This window comes from Hyaena hyaena, unplaced genomic scaffold (genome assembly GCF_003009895.1).
Source record: "Hyaena hyaena isolate Hyena2069 unplaced genomic scaffold, ASM300989v1 scaffold_441, whole genome shotgun sequence".
NCBI lineage: Eukaryota > Metazoa > Chordata > Mammalia > Carnivora > Hyaenidae > Hyaena > Hyaena hyaena.
The window spans coordinates 747,576-772,466 of record NW_024081074.1 but is presented as its reverse complement, the minus strand read 5'-3'; the positions used below and the strand labels follow the sequence as shown (position 1 = coordinate 772,466).

Here is a 24,891-nt window from a genome sequence, read left to right as displayed (position 1 = left end):
TAGGGGTGCCTGGGTGGCTCAGTCAGTTAAGTGTCCGACTCTTGGTTTCAGCTCAGGTCATGATCTCGCGTTTCATGGGTTTGAGCCCTGTGTGGGGCTCTGTGCTGTCAGCTTGGAGCCTGCTTGGGATTCTCTCTCTCTCTCTCTCTCTCTCTCTCTCTCTCTCTCTCCTTCTCTGCCTCTCCCCTGCTGACTCTCTCTCTCTCTCTCAAAAATAAATAAACACAACCAACCAACGAACCAAACTTAAAAAAAAAAAGGAGAACATATTGAGGGTAACTGTGGCCTTATTTATATTAGCAGAAGATTAAAAGTAGGGGCACCTTGCTGGAAGAGCATGCAACTCTTGGTGTTGTGAGTTTGAGCCCCACATTGGGGGGGTGGGTGGAGATTACTTAAAAAAACAAATAAACAAAATATATATTTATATTTAAGAAAACCGTATTAAGAAACCATATGCACTGCACAAATTCAGTTTAAAATTCCTAATACCATGTGGTTTCATTCATATGTGGAATTTAAGAAAGAAAACAGATGAACATATGGGAAGGGGGGAAGAAAGAGGAGAGGGCAACAAACCACAAATTAATATTTAAAAAAATTTATTTATTTTTTGAGAGAGAAAGTGGGGGAAGGGCAAAGAGAGATGGAGACACAGTATTTGAAGCAGGCTCCACGCTCTGAGTGGTCAGCACAGAGCCCGATGTGGGGCTTGAAACCACAAACCGTGAGATCATGTCCTGAGACAAAGTTGGATGCTTAATCAACTGAGACACCCAGGTGGCCCATATTTATTTATTTACTTATTTTGAGAGGGAGAGGGAGAGAGAGAGAGAGAGAGAGAGAATCCTGAGCCAGGTCCACAGTCAGCATGGAGCCTGACTTGGGGCTTGAACTCGTGAACCATGAGATCATGACCTGAGCCAAAACCAAGAGTTGGATGCTTAACGAAATGAACTATCCTGATGCCCTTTATTTTTTAAAGTAATGTCTCTCTCCAATATGGGGCTTTAACTCACTACCCTGAGATTGAATTGTACGCTTTACCGACTGAGCCGGCCAGGTGCCCCAATATTTTAAAAATTCTTGATTCACATTGTCACATTATTTCTCAAAAGTTAGAAGGCAATTTGGAATTCGTATCATGAACCTCATAAAAGTGGAATCCTTCCTGTCCTCTTTTGCCCTTGATTTAACAGTGTCTGTGACATTCATCCAAGTTGTGTTTATCAGTATTTTATTTCTTGTAGTTCACTGTATGACCACACTACAGTTCATTTACATGCAGAAGTACTGATGGACATTTGGGTTACCAGTGATTGATTATTCTGATCAAAGCTGCTATGGACACTTCTATACAATCCTCAATTAGATGTATGCACTCATTCCAGTTGGAGTAGAACTGCTGGGTCGCAGGGGGAGTATTAACTTAGCTGCAAGAGGCACTGTTAAATATTTTCCAAAGTGGTTGCACCACACGGTTGAGCTGTTATAACTTGATCTTGAAGAGCCAAAAGTTAAGTCCTCTGTTAAGAGAAACCTCGGGCTGTACGTATCCCCAGTCCCAGTTCCAGGAAAAGCCTCAGACTGTTCAAGGCTAAAGCCATCCTCAGGCCTCAGATCAGCTAATCAAAAAACATTCCTATGGTCTGAGTCAAGGCTGGGAACTGCAGATACAAACTAGCCAATTTCTCACCGCTTATCTGAACCCCACGTGGGCCCTTTGAACTCACCTCATCATTGGTCATTTTCAAAGGATTCTCAAAAGTCATGATTAGGTCCCACCAAAAGTAATGAACACCTCACAGATACTGAATGGTCAAAGCTGTTACCAGGGGTACTGTACAATTGTAATTGGTGCTTATGTGATGGTGCTACAGACACCCCCATCCCTTACTCCTTAAAAACCCTATTCGCTATTGCTCTTCGCTTCACCTTGCTGCCATGACACCGGTAGGCTGGTGAGCCCCTGCTCGAGCTTGTCATAAAGACCCTCTTGTATTTGCATCGGTGCTGGCTCCTTGGAGGTCTCTGGGACTCGCAACAATCTGACTCTGAGAAAAGGAGTCCGACCATGAGGCGCGACTCCTATTGGGTGATATAAACTCCAGCTGCATGCTTGCCAAAGCCTTAGCTTGGTCATTTAAGTGCTTTCCTTTAAAATGCTCAAAATACTATCAGGCAGGAGCCCCAATGTCACGGATAAATAGACTTAGCAAGGCCAAGCGCCTTCCCTAATTTCACTCTGGGCCTCACACTGTAATTGCAACATCGCCCCGCAGCAAATTTCTTATTCAAAGCCTGAAAAACTGGGTGTTCTTGAGGGCATTACGTTTAGCTCACAGCGCGAAGAAAGCACCGCGAAACACCCTCGCCTCAACCCTATTCCGGAGGTGGCGCTGACTTCCTCTCAGCGGGAACAAAGGAAGCACTCAGTCAAGCCGCATGGAGATTCGGCTGGGTCCCGCCCCTCACCTACGCACCTGCGCAGAAGGAGGCCGATGGAGTTGGGCGCCCCAGGCGCGAGTGACGTATAACGTTAGGCGGTGCGTGATGACGCCAGGGCGTGCGCTCGGTGGCTCGTAGGGGAAGATGGCGGCGGCTCCTTTGGAGGAGAGGGATTGAGAGGGGAGGAGGGAAGAGGCTAGACGGGAGAGACGTTCCCGACGGTGGAGACGAACTCTTCGCTCACCATTCATTAGGAGCTTTGCTCAGCGCCGGAGGGTGAGTGCGGCGGCAGCACGGGACTGCTCGCTTGCTGCAGGCGGCGGCACTTTCCGCCATTTTCAAGCTCGGCCGTTGCGTGCTTTGGGGGCCTAGAGGGGCGCTTGGGGACAGGGTGGGAGAGCTGGGGGCATCGTCCTCGGGAGGGCCTTTTGAGGCTGCTTCCACCTTTTCTGGAGGGAGCGGGAGGCTTGAGGCAGACCAGAAAAGGAGGGCATGGTGGGACTAAGGCCCCTGAGTGGCGACGAGAAGACGTAGGTAGGGTAGGCCACGGATAAGACGTGAAGTTTGGAGAAGGGAAGCGCGTTAAACGTAGATTTGGGGCGGGAGTGGAGGGGGCTGAGCCGAGAGTTGAATGGAGTGTGGCTTTTGGTTCAAAGGGTCGCGGGAAGTTAATGCGAAACCTGTGAAACAGCGCCAGGTTTAGCCTCGATATCATCGTGGCTTGAAATTGGTGCTTGTAACAGGGATGAGTCCACAGCTTGACAGGCAAAAAATATCCGCTTTTGGAATAGTTACATTCTTATTTTGTTTGCTTTAGAGCATGCCAGCTGCAAGTGTCCCTGCAGTAACTCCCTTTACATCTCCGGTTTTAAGTTGCTTCCTGACAACTAGGTATTTGGGATCTTAGCTTTTTTTTTTTTTTTTTTTTTAAAACAACTACTGATACTCGCTTGTAACACTTGTGGTTAGTGCGTAGAAAGAGGAAGGTGGGTCAATAGGGAATTCCGTAATTGGATCTGTTTAAATCAGATCAGAAAAGTACTTGTTATTTGTAGAAAACGTGTCGAGAATGTTTTAAAGTAATTTTTGCCCAGATGACATTAACTTAACTGTTCAGGAACTTTGGAAGACATTAGAGTATGAACGAAAAAGCCGGTATTAAAAGGAATACCTTTTGGGAGCTCTGAGTTGACTTTTAAAGTACACTCTGGAGATAGAGTGCGCGCAGTATTTTTTGCTTGTGAATGTGATGCAGTGGTAGGTAGGTGTATTTAAAGCAAAACTTGTAGAGACTGTTAGTTAAAAGGAAACATGTTAATTATTCCCACGGTGGCATTCCCACCCCCTACCCCCATCTTAATTGCATTTGACACCCTCCTTTAATCGTCATAAGATACTTTTGCACTTTTTAATTGGTCTCTTTGCCTGGAAGATAAAATACTGGATCGATTTTTTTTTAGAGGATTGCAGTTACTCTTTAGCCTGTTTCATTGAACTTTACGCAAAATTTTTATCTTTTTTACTCGTGGTAAGAATATTGATCGAAAGTTGGCCTTACATTACAATGATTTAGTTACAAATAAATCCTTATTTATGATGTTGATGGCTTAACTTGCATACTTTGGTGAAAAATACTAAAAGGTCAGATTTTGCCATCACAGTTTTATCTTGATCCGGGCTTTAATTATCCTTTTGCTAAACACTTAAGGTACTGTTTCATAGTTCTCTTTGCTAAGTAGTAAGTCCATACTTCACGTTACTTTGGGAAAAACAAGTTATTTATTGCCAAATTTCAAACTGTTTCATATTTTAGAATAAGAAAGGTTATCACAAAGCTTTAAAACTACAACAAATCTGGGTGTCTTGTGAGGGTTAAGCATCTGACTTTTGATCTCAGGGTTGTAAGTTCAAACCCAGTGTTGGGCTTTTTATTAAAAAAAAAACAAAACCCAAAACTACAACAAATACACTGGCAGAAATATTAGTGAAAGTCTCACTTGTGAACATATATGTAATCCATTTGAAGTTGCTTAGCAAAAAAATTAGGGGTTTTAGATAAGGTAGTAGTATACATAGTCTGCAGATTAGAAATCTTTATTATCATAGAATATCAATTAAATACCATAAAGTTACAACTTGCTTAAGCATTGCAGATTTGTTCTTTTAAGATTCCAGAACATTCCAAGATTTTGTGTTGAAACTTTTGCTTGTAAGAGAGGTTATATCTGTTATCTATCTATCTATCTCTTTATTGTGGAATGGTCAAAGTTTCTCTGTTGCTGTGTAATGTGTTGTGACAAGTAAGTCTCCAGACCATAGTTTTAATGCTTCAGGATATTTTATCTTATATCTTTGACAGTGACATAGTTTAAAAACTTTACTCCCTGGGGCGCCTGAGTAGCTCAGTCGATTGAGCGTCCGACTTCGACTCAGGTCATAATCTCACAGTTTGTGGGTTCGAGCCCCGTGTCGGGCTCTGTGCTGACAGCTCAGAGCCTGGAGCCTGCTTCAGATTCTGTGTCTTCTTCTCTCTCTGCTCCTCCCCTGTTCATGCTCTGTTTCTCTCTGTCTCAAAAATAAATAAAAACTATAAAAAAAAAAACAACAAAAAAACTTTCCTTCTTGAGCACTGTCGGTTGCTGGTAACATTTGTGTCCCCACTGCAAAAGATTTACATTAGTCCTAGACACGGAAGCTCTTAAGTATGTTGGAAAATATTCTCCACATTACTCTAATCCATTTCTGGTCCTTGATTATTTTATGTAGTATTTTCTTTGAAGTGACTGACTTCATAATGTTTGTATTTTACCTTATAGTCATAATTTGAGTGCCTATAAATTCTCAGAGCTGGGTAGTAATTGGAAAGGGCATAGCTTTCAGCATCAGACAGACGTAAGTTTGAATGCCAGGCTCACCATTAACTAGCTTTTTTATATTGGGTCAGTTAATGAAACTCTGAACTTCAGTTTCCTTACGTAGAAAAGTGTTAATTATTGTAATAGTTACTTCAAATGTGAGAGAAAATGATAATGTAGTAAGCAATCAGTAAATTTTGGCATTTTTCTGTTACTTGAATTTAATTGGCTAAATCATTTGTAGGTTTTTTAAGGTACAATCGACATGTAACATGATATTAGTTTTAGGTGTACAACATAATGATTTAGTATTTACATCTATTACAAAATGATCACCACAATAAGTCTAGTTAATATCTGTCACCATACATAGTTACACAAGTTTTTCCTTGTGATAACTTTTAGCATCTTCTCTCTTAACTTTCCTATATGCAATATAGTATTATTAAATATAGTCACCATGTTGTACATTACATCCCCGTAATTTATTTTATAACTGGAAGTGTGTAACTTTCGTCCCCTTCACTTATTTTGCCTCTCCTCCCCCTTTTCAGTTTTTTTTTTTAATATTTTTATTTATTTCTAGGAGACAGAGAGAGAGACAGCGTGAGCAGGGGAGGGTCAGAGAGAGAGGGAGTCACAGACTGAAACAGGCTCCAGGCTCTGAGCTGGCAGTCAGCACAGAGCCCGACGCGGGTTTCGAACCCATGAACCACGAGATCATGACCTAAGCGAAAGTTGGACGCTTAACCAACTAAGCCACCCAGGTGTGCCCCCCCTTTTCAGTTTTTAAAGATTAACTCAAATATCTTTGTTAAAGACTTAACAGTCTCATTTTCTGGTAAACTATTCCTTTCCCTGTGTTATTAAAGCATTTTGTGCATATCTTTCTTTAATCTATTTTGACTGTATCTTCTCCACTACTTTGTGAGCTCTTTGAAGATCCTTCAGTGCCTTACATTTTTGTATTCATAAAACCTTGGCATTCTAAAAATTGTTTTATAAAGGTGAGTGAATTTTCTACAAAAACTTTTCTCATGACTACTGGGATTCATTTTCACACAGATCTTTTATTTCTACTCCTTGACTTTAAAAAAAGTTTTTTTTTAATGTTTTATTTCTGAGAGAGAGAGAGAGGCAGCGTGAGCAGGGAAGGGTCAGAGAGAGAGGGAGACACAGAATCTGAAGCAGGCTCCAGGCTCTGAGCTTACAGCATAGAGCCCCACGTGGGGCTTGAACTGATGAACTGCAAGATCATGATCTGAGCTGAAGTGATGCTTAAACGCACTAGGCTCCCCAGGCGTTTCCTTTTTATTTATTTATAATTCCACTCTCCAGTTAGCCTAGGGTCTGCATTGACTACCTTCTGTTACTTTACTAGTACGTGGCGCTATGCCTTACCCATTTTGAGTAGTCCTTGGGTGGGATGATAAATACAAAACTGTGGTTGAGGCTGAGTTATGTTAATAGGCACCTGCTCTATTCACTGTCCCACTTAGGAAGATACTTTTTAAAAAATTTTTAATGTTTTTTATTATTTCTGAGAGAGAGAGAGAGAGACAGTGTGAGCAGGGGAGGGTCAGAGAGTGAGGGAGACACAGAATCCGAAACAGGCTCCAGGCTCTGAGCTGTCAGCACAGAGCCCGATGTAGGGCTCGAGCCCACGAACTGTGAGATCATGACTTGAGCCGAAGTTGGACGCTTAACTGACTGAGCCACCCAGGCGCCCCAGGAAGATAAGGAGCCATTTCTCCTTTTTTTGGATGTGGGATATTCTGGTAACTTTTTTCTTACCTCCTTATGTTATGAGAAATTGGCAAACATCCAGAGAAGTTGAAAGAATGAACACCTGTTACCTTCCATTTAGATTTACCTGTTACTAACTAACCATTTTGCTTCAGCTATCTATGTCCCTGCTCAACAACTAAATGAAATTAAGTTGCATGTGTGATGCTATTTGTCCCCTAAACACCTCAGGATGCATTTTTTTTTTTTTTTTTTAGTATATTTATTTTGAGAGCATGTGCATGGGGCGGGCTCGGTGGAGGGAGAGAGAATCCCAAGCAGGCTCAGTGCTGTCAGTGCAGAATCTGATGTGGGACTCGAACTCATGAGCCATAAGATTATTACCTGAGCTGAAATCAAGAATTGGATGCTTAACCAACTTAGCCACCCAGATGCCCCCAGGATGTGTGCTTTTTTTTTTAAATTAAAAAAATGTTTATTTTTGAGAGAGAGATAGACAGACAGACAGGGTGTGAGCAGGGGAGGGCCAGAGAGAGAGAGGGAGACACAAAATCTGAAGCAGGCTCCAGGCTCTGAGCTGTCAACACGGAATCTGACGCAGGGCTTGAACTCCTGAACCAATGGATCATGACCTGAGCTGAAGTTGGACACTCAACTGCCTGAGCCACCCAGGTGCCCCTATTTTTTTAAAAAAATTTAATGTTTATTTATTTTTGAGAAGGAGATAACGAGTGGGGGAGGGGCAGAGAGAAAAAATTTTTTTAAATGTTTATTTTTGAGACACAGAGATGGAGCACAAGTGGTGGAGGGGCAGAGAGAGAGAGAGGGAGACACAGAATCCGAAGCCGGCTCCAGGCTCCGAGCTATCAGCACAGAGCCTGATGCGGGGCTTGAACTCACAAACTGTGAGATTATGACCTGAGCGCAAGTCAGACACTTAACCAACTGAACCACCCAGGTGCCCCTATTTTTCATTTTTGAGCAGCTTCCATCCCATTTCCCCCTAGTGATCATACCATTTTACATTCCTACTAATAGTACAAAACGATTCCAATTTGCCCACATCCTCATCAACACTTATTTTTTTCTTTGATAGTAGCCATTCTAATGGGTGTGAGGTGATACCTCATTCTGGTTTTAATTTGGATTTCTCTCATGATTAGTGATATTGAGCATCTTTTCATATGCTTGTTAGCAATTTGTGTATCATCTTTGGAGAAATATATATTCAAATCCTTTGCCCCAATTTTAGATTATTTTATTAATTGATTGATTGTTGTTGATTTGAAGTTCTTTATTCTGGATACTAACCCCTTATCAGGTGTTATTTGCAGATATTTTCTCCCGTTCTGTAGATTGCTTTTTCACTCTTTTTTTTTTTTTTAATTTTTTTAATGTTTTATTTCTAGGAGAGAGAGAGAGAGACAGCGTGAGCAGGGGAGGGTCAGAGAGAGAGGGAGTGACAGACTCTGAAACAGGCTCCAGGCTCTGAGCTGGCAAGTCAGCACAGAGTCCGATGCGGGGCTCGAACCCACGAACCGCGAGATCATGACCTAAGCGAAAGTCGGACACTTAACCGACTAAGCCACCCAGGCACCCCTGCTTTTTCACTCTTGATTGTGTTCTTTGCTGTGCAAAAGTTTGAAAGTTTGATGTTTCCTATTTCTGTGTGTGATCCTTGTTTTTTTCCAGTTAACAATATATCCAAGAAATCATTCTGTATCAATTCAGAGCTTCCTCCTTCCTTCAAACCCACCCCATGATAATGTGATTTATAATAAGTACGTATTTGATCTTTGTCCAATTTTTGGCATAGAGCTCCTAAAACCCTCGGAATTTCCTAAGTGATTAGAGTGAGGAGTGTGTCTTGACATTCAAAACAAACCTCTTTGAACCACACTATGTTTATGTTAAGGAGGTAATTTTTGGAAAGCTTGTGGGATAGGGGCTAGTTGCCACGGAAACCAACCATATGATTAGACGGTTGGATTTGCAGACTCACCTTCCCAACCTCAGAGAGAAGTTGGAGGTAGGATCAGTGGCAAGTGCGTTAGTCAACATTCCTAGGCAAAGAAGCCTCCATAAAAAGCCAGAAGGCTGAGGTTCATAGAGTTTCCAGTTTGGTGATTATTTGGGTAGCCTAGTGGGCCAGCAAATGTGGATCCTCTAACCCTTTTCCCACATACCTTGCCCATATGTCTCTTCCATCTGACTATTCTTGGATAACAACCAGTAATCTAGTAAGTCAGTGTTTGGGTTGTCACTTTCTAGTTATTAAGAATAATAGCGGTATGGGGGCGCCTGGGTGGCTTAGTCCGTTAAGCGTCCGACTTTCGCTTGGGTCATGATCTCACGGTTCATGGGTTCAAGCCCCGCGTCGGGCTCTGTGCTGACTGCCAGCTCGGAGCCTGGAGCCTGTTTCAGAGTCTGTCACTCCCTCTCTCTCTGACCCTCCCCTGCTCACGCTGTCTCTCTCTCTCCTAGAAATAAATAAAACATTAAAAAAAAATTAAAAAAAAATAATAGCGGTATGAACATTTGTGTACATGTTTTTGTGTAGACATAATGCTTTCGGTTCTCTTGGCGTTATATGTTGGAGTGGAATTGCTGGGTGTTATGGTAATTCTGTAGTTAGGATTTAAGGAAATTCCAAATCTATTTTCTCAAGAGACTACTATTTCATATTCTTACCAGCAGTATATGAGGGTTCAAGTTTCTCCATATCCTCACCAACATGTGTTATTGACTTTCTTTTAGATAATAGCCACCCTCTGGATGTGCAGTGTTATCTCATGGTTTTGATTTGCATTTTCCTAATGACTAATAATGGTGAACATCTTTTCATGTGTTTATTGGCCATTTGTGTATCTTCTTTAGAGAAATCTCTTTTGCCCATTTAAAAAATTGTATTATTTGTTTTTTATTATTAAGTGTATTGTAAGTGCTGCAAGTCCCTTATCAGATATATGATTTGCAGAACTTTTCTCTCATTCTGTGGATTATCTTTTCACTTTCTTGATCACAAAAGTAATTTTGATGATGTCCAATTTATTTTTTCTTTTGTTAATTGTGTTTTTGGTATCATATCTTTTTTGGTATCATATCTTAAGAAGACTTTGTCTAATCCATAGTTATAAATATATATATTTGATGCAGTTAGCAATTGGTCAAGCATTTGATTTACCCAACCAAGAGTATGTATTGTCCATAGTGTAAATAGGAATATGACTCTGACTTTTTAGTTAGAAACTTGTAGGGAGCTTTACTTTATGGTTAGAAATCTATAAGCTTTAGTTTTGGCTCTAATAAAAGCAGTTTTACATAACCATACTTAATCTTTATTTTATTAAGGGGAAGTTCACATCAAAGATAATGAAGGACATCTATTTCATTGATGAAATTTATTTATTTTTATTTTTTTAAGCTTTTTAAGTAATCTCTACCCCCAGCATGGGACTTGAACTCACAACCCTGAGATCAAGAGTTGCATGCTCTACTGACTGAGCCAGCCAGGTACTCCATTATTGAAATTTTTTTAGCTTTGTTTTTATTATTAAAATTTTTTTTTTCAAAGTTTATTCTGAAAGAGAGATAGTGCATATGTGCACATGCAAGCCAGGGAAATGGTAATGAGAGAGGAGAGAATTCCACACAGGCTCAGTGCTGACAGTGTGAGCCAGACACGGGGCTTGAACTCAAAACTCCTGAGATCATGGCCTAGCCAAAATCAAGGGTCAGACACTCAATACTCTGAGCCACCCAGGTGCCCCTAACTTCACTTTTAATATTTGGTTAACTCTCAGTTTAATGTATCCTTAATAATCACTGTATTTTTGAGGTCTAGACTGGGTTGGAGGGAAATACAGATTAAGAGAGTATGTGTCATAGGGTAATTAAAGACACTGTGCCCCTTCACGCACATTTTCTACCTCAGTGCTCGTTTCCAGTTATATTTTTCCCATCAGTTTTGTGCCCAGAGTAGACATTTCCAGTTTTGTGTCTGGCCACGTTCATAACACTAACACTACAGTTGGTAGCATTACTTTTATAAGTTATTTCATTTTTGTGTACTTATTCATTCATTTATATGCTACATACATGCGTTAAGAAAAAGTGAAAGGTACAAGAGAATGTGCAGTGAGCTGTCTTCCTGCAACTATCTTCTTTCTTTTCTGCAGTAGCTAACCTTGTTACCAGTTTGTTGTGAAATCTTCCAAAGTAATTGTGAGGTATATGTAGCAAATTTATACACTATAGATGTGTATGTCTTCCTTTTTCTGTTGCTTTTCACATACATGGTAATACTCTATACATTGCTTGTACTTCCTTTTTTTTTTCATTTAATGGCTTATCTTAGAGGTCCTAAGTAGAAATAATTCCTTTATGGTAGTTTTGTAATATGCATTGTGTGTAGATTTCCTGGTTTATTTTAACTAGTCCTCTGTTTAACAGACATGGGTAGGGGCACCTTGGTGGCTCAGTTGGTTGAGCGTCCAACTTTAGCTCAGGTCATGATCTTGGTGGTTCGTGAGTTTGAGCCCCGTGTTGGACTCTGTGCTGACAGCTCAGAGCCTGGAGCCTGCTTCAGATTCTCTCTCTCCTACTCTCTGTGCCCCTGCCCCACTCATGCTCTTCTCTCTCTCTGTCTCTGTTTCTCTCTCTCAAAAATAAACCATTAAAAAAAACCAGACATGAGTGGTTTCCAGTCTTTGGTTATTGCAAAAAGTGCTCCATTGAATAACCATAGATACCTGTGTAGGGATAAATTCATGGAAGTGGAATTGCTTGGTCAAAGTATGTGCACTATTAGTGTATGAGTATAGTTTCTCTCACATCAACACTGTATGTATTACGGATTTTGCTTTTAGAAAAATTTTTTTAATGTTTATGTTTGAGAGAGAGAGACAGACAGACAGTATGAGTGGAGGAGTGGGAGACAGAATCTGAAGCAGGCTCCAGGCTCTGAGCTGTCAGCACAGAGCCCTACGTAGGGGTCAAACTCACTGAGCGTAAGATCATGACCTAGCCAAAGTTCGTTGCTTAACTGACTGAGCCACCCAGGTGCCCTGGATTTTGCTTTTTTATTTTTATTTTTATTTAAACAAATTTTTTTTAATGCTTTATTTATTTCTGAGAGAGAGAGACAGCATGAGCAGGGGAGGGTCAGAGAGAGAGGGAGACACAGAATCCGAAACAGTCTCCAGGCTCTGAGCTAGCTGTCAGCACAGAGCCTGACGCGGGGCTCAAACCCACGAACCATGAGATCATGACCTGAGCCGAAGTTGGATGCTTAACCAACTGAGCCACCCAGGCGCCCCAGGATTTTGCTTTTTTAAAATAAAGATTTTATTTTAAGTAATCTCTACACCTAATATGGGGCTTGAACTCATAACCTTGAGATCAAGAGTCATATGTTCCACCTACTGAATCAGCAGACACCCCTGATTTTTGCTTTTTGAGTGATGTTGCTTTTCAGTAGGTGATAAGGAGTCATTCTTGAGCATGAGTAAAGAAGGGAGTTTAAAATCACTAATTTGGGAGCACCTGGGTGGTTCAGTCGGTTGAGGGTCTCTGGCTCTTGGTTTCAGCTCAGATCATGATCTCACAGTTCTTGAGTTGAAGACCACTGACAGTGCCCCTGATAGGGCAGAGCCTGCTTGGGATTCTCTCCCCTACTCTGTCTGCCTCTCTCCTGCTCACTCTTTCTGTCTCTCTCAAATTAAAAAAAAAATCCCTAACTTGCCCCTTTTTCATAATTTTTATGGGATATATTTTTGCATAGTAATATGTTACATAGCTCATTGAATACATTATATAAAGTAGATCTGAAGGGCAGTCTATTAGAATCTTATTTTGTATAGGTAAAAACTATAGATTTAAAATAAATTTGTGAAGACTAAAATATTTAGTGAGAGATTTTCTTTTTTTGTGTGTTTTTTTAAAATTTATTTCAGAGAGAGAGAGAGAGAGAGAGACAGTCAGTGTGAGCAGGGGAGAGTCAGAGAGAGAGAGAGACACAGAATCGGGAAACAGCCTCCAGGGTTTGAGCTGGCTATCAGCACTGAGCCCGAAGCAGGGCTTGAACCCACCAACCTCAAGATCATGACCTGAGCCGAAGTCAAGACACTTAACCGACTGAGCCACCCAGGTGCCCCTAGTGAGAGATTTTCTTTAAAAAAATTTTTTTTAAATGTTTTATTTATTTCTGAGAAAGAGACAGCGTGAGTTGGGGAGGGTCAGAGAGAGAGGAAGACACAGAATCTGAAGCAGGCTCCAGGCTCTGAGCTGGCTGTCAGCACAGAGCCCGACGCGGGGCTCGAACCCACGAACCGTGAGATCATGACCTGAGCCGATGTCGGATGCTTAACCGACTGAGCCACCCAGGAGCCCCTAGTGAGAGATTTTCGTAAAAAGATATGCTCATCTTCCTTGATTATTATAGTTATAATAGTTTATAATAGTTTTAAATGTTTTCTTGCCTTTTATTCCTCCTTTAAAATTGCATAGGATAATTTATCTTTCTGAAATTCAGATTTTATCATCTGCATTTCTGGGATGATTCATCTTGTCCACAACAGTAGTTTTTTACTTTTTGGACCCCATGAATTGTCTGGTGAAAGTTGTATATATTCTTTTCCCAGAAAAAAATGTAAATATTCATATTAGAATTCTTGAGTTCTAATGTGAAGTGAGGGTGTCACTGAACTCCTTTTGCCCATTTATGTATCCATAGACCCCAGTTGAGGCTTCCTATTATTTGATAGATTTAGCCTGTCTTTAGCATGTCTAGGTTAGCATAACACGAATTTCAGAATCCGGCTCCAATATATGACCATTCTCTGATGCTCCCTCTTACACCTGCCTTGTCCATGAGCCACTTTAAAAAACTTAAGTGCACCTAAAACCAATCCAGTGTTATATGTCAGCTGTGTCTCAATTAGAACAGAAGCCCTTTATTCCCATTACTATTTCTTCTGGCTGGAATCTCCCCTCTTCCCCTTTTCCGGTTGGTATATTCCTTCTTTCATCACTGCATATTTTTTTAATTTTTATTTTTAGAGAGAGAGAGAGCACGAATTGGGGAGAGGGACAGAGGGAGAATTGAAAAACATTTTTTTAAATGTTTGTTCATTTTTTGAGAGAGAGAGAGGGAGAGGGGAGAGGAGGGGAGAGGGAGAATCTTAAGTGGGCTCCCCACACAGTACAGAGCCTGACTGAGCTGAGTCACCCAGGTGCTCCTGTCACTGCATAAATTAATTCACCTGAAACTTTTCTGTTTTATATCTGTGCTCCCCCACTCATGAATTCTTGTTTCTTCCCATGGTATTCCCTCATAGGATTTAAAAATTAATCCCTTAGTGCACCTTTATTAAGGCCACTGGTTCATTACATAGTTTTTGAATACTTGCTGGGTTCCTTGTCTTAGTTTTGTTTGTGTTGGTTTTGGTGTTTAAACATGCTTAGTGTAAAATTGATCATTAACTTCATTGCTTTCTTCCAATAGTAGTTAACCTTTTTTAAATATACGCTTGTGTGACATTAAATACATTAACAATTTCAATATAGTACAACCGTCTGTCTCCAGACGCTTTCAGATTCCCTAACTGGAACTCTGTACCCATTAAAACTAACTTCCTGTCTTCCCTCGCTTAGTCCAAGGTCGTCAGTGGTGACAAGCACAGTTCTACTTATCTCTTTGAGCCTGACTACTCTAGAGCCTCATACAAGTGGGGCCGTACTGTGTCCTTTTGTGGCTAGCGTATTTCACTTAGCATAATATCTCAGATGCTTTCATTGGTGAATTGTACCAAACATTTCAGAAATAAATTAGACCAATTCTCTATAGTCTCTTTCAGAAAATGGAGGGAATATTTCCAGAAAATAGGGAACAGTTTCTAATTCATCCTATAAAGCCAGCATTACCAATACCAAATCACATAAAGACCTTACAGGAGGAAAACTACAGATCAGTATCTTTCTTGAACATACAAACAGAAATCTTCAACAGGATTAGCCAGTTGAATGAATCTAATTGTAAATGAAAAGAATTGTACACATTATGACCAAATGAGATTTATTCCAGGATGTAAGCCTCGTTTAGCATCTAAAAGTTAATTGATGTACTTCATCACATCATATGATTACATGACATACATATGATTATATTAATTAATAAGTCATGCTTTAGATTAATACATGCAAAAAAGCATTTGACAGAATTCAGCATCTATTCATAATAAAATGTTCAGCAAACCAAACATAGAGGGGGTCTCTCCCAAGTTGATATGACACATCTCTAAAACCCTCGCAGCTGACATCATACTTTAATAGTGAAAAATTAAATGCTAAGGTCTGGAACAAGACAAAGTTGTCCCTGCTTGCCAGTCCTTTTCAGCATTGTCCTGGAAGTCCTAGAGAATGCAGTAAAACAAGAAAAGGAAATAAAAGGTATACAAGTTGGTAAGGAAGAATTAAAATGGTCTTTGTTTGGTGCACCTGGCTCAGTTGGTTGAGTGTCTGACTCTGGATTTTGGCTGCCATGATCTCAGTTTGTGGGTTCAAACTCTGGGTTGGGCTTCATGTTGACAGTGTGGAGTCTCTCTCTTTCCTTGCTTTCTTCCCCTCCCCCATATGTCCGTGAGCCATGCTCTCTCACTCTGTCTTAAGATAAATAAACAAAAAAAATAAACTAAGCTCTTTGAAAAAAGTAAAATTGTTTTTGTTCACAGATGTGATTGTCTATGGAGAAAATTTCAAGAATTAACAAAAAATCTTCTGTAACAGGTGATTATAGTGAGGTTTCAAAATGCAAGATAAATATACAGAAGCCAGTTGCTTTCTTATTTACCAGCAATGAACAATTCGAATCTCGAATTAAAGCAGTGCCATCTGTATTAACCCTCCCCCCAAAAAAATCCCTTAGATATTCATCTTAAAAAATGTACAAGATCTTCATGAGGAAAGCTGTAAATTCTTTGAAAGAAATCAAAGAATACTTAAATAAATGGAAGTATATTCCATATGTATGGATAGGAAGATTCAATGTTGTTGAAGCAAGTAGTGCTTTTCAATTTGATCTGTAGATTCACTGTGATCCAAGTCAGAATCCTAGCAAGCTACTTCATGGATATTGATAAACAAAGCTCCCTTTATTCAGGAAGTATCATCAATGGCTACTAAATGGTTGCTTAATGGAGAACAGAATATTCACACATTTCTGAGGTATTACCTAAGGTACTAAACAGACATACAGAAAAGTTCAAAGTAGTTAATACCATATACTTGCCTCCTAGATTCAACATGTTATCTTTATTTATTTTGAGAGAGAGAAAGGGGGGGGGGGGGGGGGGATCACAAGCAGGAGAGGGTCAGAGGGAAAGACAGATCTAAGCCAGGGTCTGACCATCTGAGCTGAAGTCGGACGCTTAACCGACTGAGCCACCCAGGCGTCCCTTCTGGTAATTCCTTAGCTTGTGCCAGCATAACTCCAATCCTTAAACTNAGGGGGGGGGGGAGGGAGATCACAAGCAGGAGAGGGTCAGAAGGAAAGACAGATCCTAAGCAGGGTCTGCACCATCAGAGCAGAGGCTGATGTGGGGCTCGAACCCACAAATCATGAGATCATGGCCTGAGTTAAGATCAAGAGTCAGATGCCCAACAGACTGCCACGCAGGCACCTCTCTAAACATTAAACAAAAAAAAATTTTTTTTAACGTTTATTTATTTTTGAGTGACAGTGTGAGTAGGGGAGGGGCAGAGAGAGAGGGAGACACAGAATCCGAAGCAGGCTCCAGGCTCCAAGCTGTCAGCACAGAGACCAATGTGGGGCTTGAACCCACGAACTGTGAGATCATGCCTGAGCTGAAGTCGGACGCTTAACCGACTGAGCCACCCAGGCGTCCCTTCTGGTAATTCCTTAGCTTGTGCCAGCATAACTCCAATCCTTAAACTGTGTCCAAACGTTTTTTTTTTTTTTTTTTCCTCAAACAAAAGACAGTTATTCTCTCACAGTTCTGGAGGCTAGAAGTTCAGAATTTCCCCTTTTTATAAGGATACCAATCACGTTGAGTTACAGGCTATCCTACTCCATATGACTTCATGTTAACTAATGATATCTGCAATGACCCTAGTGTCCAGTAAGGGACTAAGGGTTAGGACTTCAACATATGGATGTTGAGGGGAATGTAATTTAACCCATAACATTCTGCCTCTATATACATGCACATGTACACATGTGTTTTTGAACCATTTGAGAGTAATTGCAGACATGACACATTGCTTCAGCATGCAGTAGTAACATGCAGTATCATATCTAAGAAAATTAGAGTTACCTATTAGTATGTAATAGTTGTTCTACATTCAACTGGGTCTTTGATAGCTGGTTTTTTCAAACAACAGGACCCAATCAAGGTTTATACGTTCCATTTGGTTGGCTCCTAGGTCTTGTTTATTTAAAAAAATATTTTTTAATGTTTATTATTTTTGAAGAGAGATAATGAGAGGCAGAGTGTGTGGGAGGGGTAGAGAGAACAGAAGACACAGAATCCAAAGCAGGCTCCAGGGTGCGAGCTGTCAGCACAGAGCCCAGCGTGGTGTTTGAACCCATGAACTGTGAGATCATGACCTGAGCCGAAGTTGGACACTTAACCGACTGAGCCACCCAGGTGCCCTGTAGGTCTTCTTTATTTAGAGCAGTCGTCCTGTTTTTTATTTTTATTTTATTTATTTTAAAGTTTATTTTGAGAGAGAGAGAATGTGCGCGCGAACACCAAGGAGGGGCAGAGAGAGAGGGAGAGAGAATCCCAAGCAGGCTCCAAACTGTCAGGGCAGAGCCCGATGCAAGGCTTGAACCCCTGAACAGTGAGATCATGACCTGAGTGAAAGTCCAGAGTCAGATGCTTAACAGACCGAGCCACCTAGACGCCCCCGTCCAAGAGTATTAATACAGGAGGCAGGTCTCTTGATGAACAGTTAAGAGGGCTGTTACATAAATTGTCTGTTATAGTTATTCTGGCAAATGGACTTTATCTTTTTGTATATCTCAGGGATTGTTCACCTCAAAGTGTTTATTTTATATGTGCAACACATACTCTGTATTTTAAGTTTTGACTCTCTGGAACATACCCTTACGGTTTGGTGAAAATTCTCTTAGCTCATTCCCTGTAATATAGAAACACAACAGTTAATGTTCTCTGAGCAAATACTTTGCTAATTCTCTACTGCATAGTTACTGGTTTTTCATTTGTAATTAGTAAGTGTCTTGGAGGAGATACTTTGGAATTATGTAAAATATGCTATTCTCAAACTTTTGCCTGCAAATTCTCTTAATCCATTAGTGGAGCCTGTCTGCAGCAAGTATTACTGGGTGTTCCAATGGTGATTTTCTGTTAGTATATACTTAAAAATATATATATATGACAATTTTCATATATGCCAGGCTGTATGCAAGGCATTGGAAATACAGAGATTAAAAACATTCAGTCCGAGGTGCCTGGGTGGCTCAGTCAGTTAAGGTCTGACTTCAATTCAGGTCACAGTACAGTTGTAAGCTTGAGCTTCTCATCAGACTCTCTGTTGATAGGTTGGCACCTGGAGCCTGCTTTGGATTCTTTGTCTCCTCTCTCTCTGCCCTTCCCCTGCTCATGCTTTCTCTCTCTCTCTCTATCAAAAATAAATAGACATAAAAAAAGTAAAAACATTCAGTCCTTGGGACGCTTGGGTGGCTCAGTTAGGTAAGTGTCCGACTTTTGGTTTCAGCTCAGGTCGTGATCTCTTGGATTTGTGAGATCAAGCCCTGCATTGAGCTCTGTGTTGGCAGTGTGGAGTTGGCATGGGATTCTCTCTTCTCTCTCTCTGCCCTTCCCCTGCTCATGCTTTCTCTCTCTCTCTCTATCAAAAATAAATAGACATAAAAAAAGTAAAAACATTCAGTCCTTGGGACGCTTGGGTGGCTCAGTTAGGTAAGTGTCCGACTTTTGGTTTCAGCTCAGGTCGTGATCTCTTGGATTTGTGAGATCAAGCCCTGCATTGAGCTCTGTGTTGGCAGTGTGGAGTTGGCATGGGATTCTCTCTTCTCTCTCTCTGCCCTTCCCCTATGATCTCTTGGGTGCTCTCTTTCAAAGTAATAAACTTAAAAAGAGAGAATTAAACAACAACAACAAAACCTTTAAAAAAACCCCATGTAGTCCTTGCTTACAAGGAATTTGCAGTTTAGTTGAGAGCATCAGTACAGGAATATGTTAACTAATAGTGCTTGTTAGTCGTTAAAAGTGGTTGGGAAGTATTTGGCACAATTAGATAGCAGAGGATCATTTTTTTTTTTTTTTTTTTAGGATCTTTTTTTTTTTAAGATTTTTTTTTTTAAGTTCACTTATTTATTTTGAGGGTGAGACCTTAAGGGGGGGGCGGGTGGGGGTGGGGGAGGTCAGAGAGAGGGAGAGAGTGAATCCTAAGCAGGCTCTGCACTGCACAGGGTTGGACCCCACAAACTGTGAGATCATGACCCAAGCTGAAATCAAGAGTTGGGCGCTCAACCGACTGAGCCACCCAGGCGCCCCCCCCAAAATCTTTAGAAAAAGAAAGCGAAGTGTTGATGTCTCCAACATAAGCAGGGAAGTTTTCAGAGCCTTAAATAGAGTCCTAGTTTCTTGTTCGTTTTATTCAAATGATATTGTATTCCTCTCCCCCCAAGGCTTAGGTGTTCTGTGGAGGAGTTATGAATAGTATTAGAGCGGTACAATTTTCTTGTGTATCTTGAACTTGTGTCTAAGACTGACTTCAGGAAGGGCTCTTATAGTTGGAGGAGATTAAAAAGATTGAGAACATTCTTGCACTGTCTTTCCCACCCAATTCTATTATTTTCCCCTGTGAATAGTAAGTACTCCCAACTCCAGTTGGTTCCTGTTATTCATGGCAGTAATATTCTATGATGTTACAGACAGTGAGTTAGCAAGTGCTAAATGGTTGTTCCTAGGGGAAATACAGGGTTAGAGTCCTGTGAGCTTCTGCTGACATTTGCATAATGCCAATTGAAACATAATCTTATGTGTGCTTCTGTTTAAAGATGCCTTATTTAATGAATGTGGATCCATTAAAATTGAATTCATGACCAACAGCACTCATTACAGCACATGTCTGAACCAAGCCCGTCTCACTATATGTCTCCATAAGACATATCACAACCTTCTAGAGCTTAGGAACACTAGACAGCTCTTCAACATGACACTTAAGAGGTCATGTTAAGAAGGTACAAAAATGTGGGCGCCTGGGTGGCTTAGTCGGTTTAGCTTCCTACTTTCGCTTTGGTCATGTTCTCTTGGTTCTTGGGTTTGAGCCCCGCGTCGGGTTCTGTGCTGACTGCCAGCTCAGAGTCTGGAGCCTATTTCAGAGTCTGTGTCTCCCTATCTCTCTGACCCTCCCCTGCTCGCTCTGTCTCTCTCTCTCTCTCCTAGAAATAAATTAAAAAAAAAAAAAAAAAAAAAGGTACAAAAATGTGAAAAACATGGGCACTCAGTAAATTGCAAAAAGAACACTTACAAGAAGGCAGAGCATTGCCTGGTTAGACCTCAGCTGGGAACTTGAACTCCACATAGATTCAGATTTTTCATTACTTTGTGTGTGTCTACAAATGATGCCAAAGATTTGGGGCTACAGATCAATTGTAGCGCGTAGGCAAATTTGTAAATGGGGAATCTTTGAATGAGAATCCACTGTAGTTTGAGCACAGGGAAACCATAAATAGTTTTTCCTATTAAGCTATTTTTTGTTGTTAACTGCAGGGATATAAGAAGTATACCTTTTAGTTCAAAATCCAAAAAACTAATCTGCGTACTGAAAATTTGTCCTTGAATCTAATCATATAGGAGGCAAATGACAGACCTAACTATACATTGATTCCCAAAAGCAGTATACAAAAGACATGAAAAGAGAATGTAAATGTATATGGAGGTATGGGAGTAAAACTAAATTAATAAAATGGAAAAAATATTTAACCTTTTATTAATAACCAAGTGAACTAAAATAGAGCCAACAAAAAATGATTCCCCCCCCACTAAGGTAGCAAAGGTTCTTTTTTCCCCCCAAATCTTTTTTTTAAAACATTTATTCATTTTGAGAGAGAGGGAGACAGACTGCAAGTGGGGGAGGGGCAGTGGGGGGGGGGGGAGACACAGAATCTGAAACAGGCTCCAGGCTCTGAGATGTCAGCACAGAGCCTGACACGGGGCTTGAACCCACGAGCAGTGAGATCATGACCTGAGCCTAAGTCGGATGCTGAACTGCTTGAGCCACCCAGGCAAGCCAAAGATTCTTTGACTTAAAGCTTTATGCTCAACAGTGGTTAGTACAATTTGAGTTTTAGAAGGATATTTTTATTTTATTTTATTTTATTTTAATTATTTTATTATTTTAATTAAAATTTTAAATTTTTATTAATTTTTAATTAAAAATTTTAAAATGTTTTATTTATTTCTGGGAGAGAGAGAGACAGTGTGAGCGGGGGGGGGGGAGGGTCAGAGGGAGAGGGAGACACAGAATCTGAAACAGGCTTCAGGCTCTGAGATGTCAGCACAGAGCCTGACGTGGGGCTCAAACCCAGTAACCATGAGGTCATGACTTGAGCCAGAGTCGGACGCTTAACTGACTGAGCCACCCAGGCACCCCTATTTTATTTTATTTTTTAAAGTTTGCTTTTTTTGAGACAGAGAGAGAACAAGCAAAGCCAGAGGGAGAGGGAGAGAGAGGATCCCAAGCAGACCCTGTGCTGTCAGTGCAGAGCCTGATGCAGGGCTTGAACTCATAAACTGAGATCATGACCTGAGCTGAAACCAGACCTGAGCTGAAACCAAGTGTTGTATGTTCAACTGACTGAGCCACCCAGGTGCCCGTAGTAGGCTAGGTTTTAAAACAACTGCAAAATCCAGGAATGAGGGGCGCCTGGGTGGCTCAGGTCATGATCTCACAGCTCGTGGGTTTGAGCCCCATATTGGGCTCTGTGCTGACATCTCAGAGCCTGGAGCCTGCTTTGGATTCTGTGTCTCCCTCTCTCTCCCTGGCCCTCCCCTGCTCACACAGTGTCTTGTCCTCTCTCTCAGAGATAAATAAACATTAAAAAATTTTTTTTAATACTTTTAAAAATATCTGGCTATGAGTCATTTTTTAAGGTAAACCATTCTAGCAGTTTTTATTGATTAATATTCATAAATAGACACAGCTTCATTAGCGATTTCAGTTTTCCTCTTCAGTTTGAATGTGGATTATTAGGAGAGCCTCTTACATGTCATGGTACAGGAAACAGATCACCCCGCACTGCTACCTACATTTACCTGCTAGAAGTAAAAATTAGTTGAGATGATTAACATATATACTTTCTCTCTTCCTTTGAATGTCCACCAGTGTAAGAAGAGTGACAGACCTGAAATTATAATCACCAAACAGACCTAAGGGAATTGTCCACTTTCATTGACAAATTCAGCATAGAGAACATTGTCTGTGAATGAGATCTTATTAAAGAGGAGATGGTGGGGGCGCCTGGGTGGCTTAGTCGGTTAAGCGTCCGACTTTCGCTCAGGTCATGATCTCGCGGTTCATGGGTTCGGGCCCCGCGTCGGGCTCTGTGCTGACTACCGGCTCAGAGCCTGGAGCCTATTTCAGAGTCTGTGTCTCCCTCTCTCTCTGACCCTCCCCTGTTCACGCTGTCTCACTCTCTCTCTCTCTCTCTCTCTCTCCTAGAAATAAATAAATAAATAAAAAAAAGGAGATGGTGGAGGCTCATTAACTTTATTAAGATTGAGACATTTAGGTAAATCATATTCTTAGTGGAATATTTAGGAGTTGTTAAAAACATTTGCAGAGAGTTTTGTAATATGGAAACCTCTTAAATTGTAATTATTAATATGAAAAAAGAATAAAAATGTACATAATCATTGTACACATGATTAACGGCAAATAGTGATATATTTACTTTCTATTTTCTTCTCTCTCTCTCTCTTTTTAATGTTTATTCCTTTTTGAGGGAGGGGAAGGGCAGAGAGAGAGAGAGGGAGGGCGGGAGGGAGGCAGGCAGGCAGGGGATCCGAAGTGAGCTTCGTGCTGACAGCAGAGAGCTTGTTGTGGGGCTCAAACCCACAAACTGTGAGATGATGAACTGAGCCAAGTTGGATGCTGAACTAAGCCATCCAGGTGCCCCTATTTTCTCCTCTTTTTACAGATAGTCCATTATTACCATATATTGTTTTCACAGTGGGCTAAGGCTTAAAAATATGCAGATTACGTAATAGACAATCCAGATTTGACTCAGAATGTATAAGGCAGTTATCAGTGTCCATAATAATGTGACATTGAGATGGGACAGGATCTTTAAGTGCTTTTAATTGTCATTAGAGAGAGATTAAATTATTCATTCAGTTTTTTCTGAACTCTGAAAGAGGCAGACTTCTGAAAACCTCAGTGTTCATCATCAACAGGAATGGATTTTCTTAACCATATAGCAATAAGAAAAGAAAATTAGTAATAATTACCTAATATTAATTAATATGTATTCTATTTAGTGTAACAGATAAATTCTATTTACCTAATTTTATTTGCCCAGTTTACTTAATTGAACTATATAAATTCAATAAATTATTTTGTATAACTTTTTTCCATTACATTTTTAAAATTGTGGTATAATTGACATATTAGTTTCATGTGTACAACATGATGTTTCAGTATTTGTATATATTGCAATATGATCACCACAAATTTAGTAATAGCCATTACCTCACATAGTTATAAATTTCTTTTCTTGTGATGGGAACTTTTAAGATCTGTCTTAGCAGCTTTCAAATATGCAATACAATATTGTTAACTAGAGTCATCCCCATGGTGTATTTATTTTATAACCAGAAGTTTTCTACTTTTTGACCCCTTCACCCCTGTTTCCCACATTCATCCCCTGCCTCTGACCACCACCAGTCTGTTAATCTATTTTCTTAAATGTATGAGCTTGGCCTTTATTTGTTTTGTTTTTAGATTCCACATATAAGTTTAACTTATACAATATTTGTCTTTTTCTGACTTATTTTGCTTAGCATGGTTCCTTCAAGATCCATCCATGTTGTTGTAAATGGCAGTATTTCATTTTTATGGCCAAATATTGTGTTGTGTACACACATACACACACACACACACACACACACATTTTCTTTATCCATTCATCTGTTGATGGATACTTAGGTTGTAAACATGGGATGCATAGATCTTTTTAAATTGTTTTATTTTCTTTGAATAATTACCCAGAAGTAGAATTCCTTGATCCTAGGATAGTACTATTTTTAATATTTTGAGGAACCTTTATACTGTTTTTCATAGTGGCCATACCAATTTACATTCCCACCAGTAGTGCACAAGGTATCCCTTTTCTCCATATCCTCACTGGCACTTATTTAACATTTTCTTTTTTTAATTCAAGGTTCCATTAGGTTTAGTTGCATTTAAAATTTTTAAAAAATGTTTGTTTATTTTTGAGAGAGAGTGAGAGCGAGCGAGTGAGTGTGAGTGGGGGAGAGGCAGAGAACGAGGGAGACACAGAATCTGAAGCAGGCTCCCGGCTCTGTGGGGCTTGAACTCATGAACCTCAAGATCATGACCTGAGCTGAAATCGGATGCTTAACGAGCTGAGCCACCCAGGTGGCCCAAGGTTAGTTTATCTCTTTAGTCACATATTCTAGAATAACTCTTCCTTTCCTCTTCTCAGAATTGAAATGCCAGTGTTTTTTTTTTTTTTTAATTTTTTTTTTTTTTTTTTAATTTCTAGGAGAGAGAGAGAGAGACAGCATGAGCAGGGGAGGGTCAGAGAGAGAGG

The 24,891-nt window shown here is 40.4% G+C and overlaps 1 protein-coding gene across 4 annotated transcripts in view; it reads left to right on the top strand.

Annotated features, from left to right (window-relative positions):
• Positions 1-2,576: 2,576 nt before the first annotated feature.
• Positions 2,577-24,891, top strand: part of WDR33 (WD repeat domain 33) — a 112,269-nt gene continuing 89,954 nt past the window's right edge. For all 4 annotated transcript variants that reach the window (XM_039253225.1, XM_039253224.1, XM_039253226.1 and 1 more), the window contains exon 1: positions 2,577-2,724. The gene's annotated coding sequence lies outside the window, so the exon portion shown is untranslated. The remainder of the gene's footprint in view (positions 2,725-24,891) is intronic.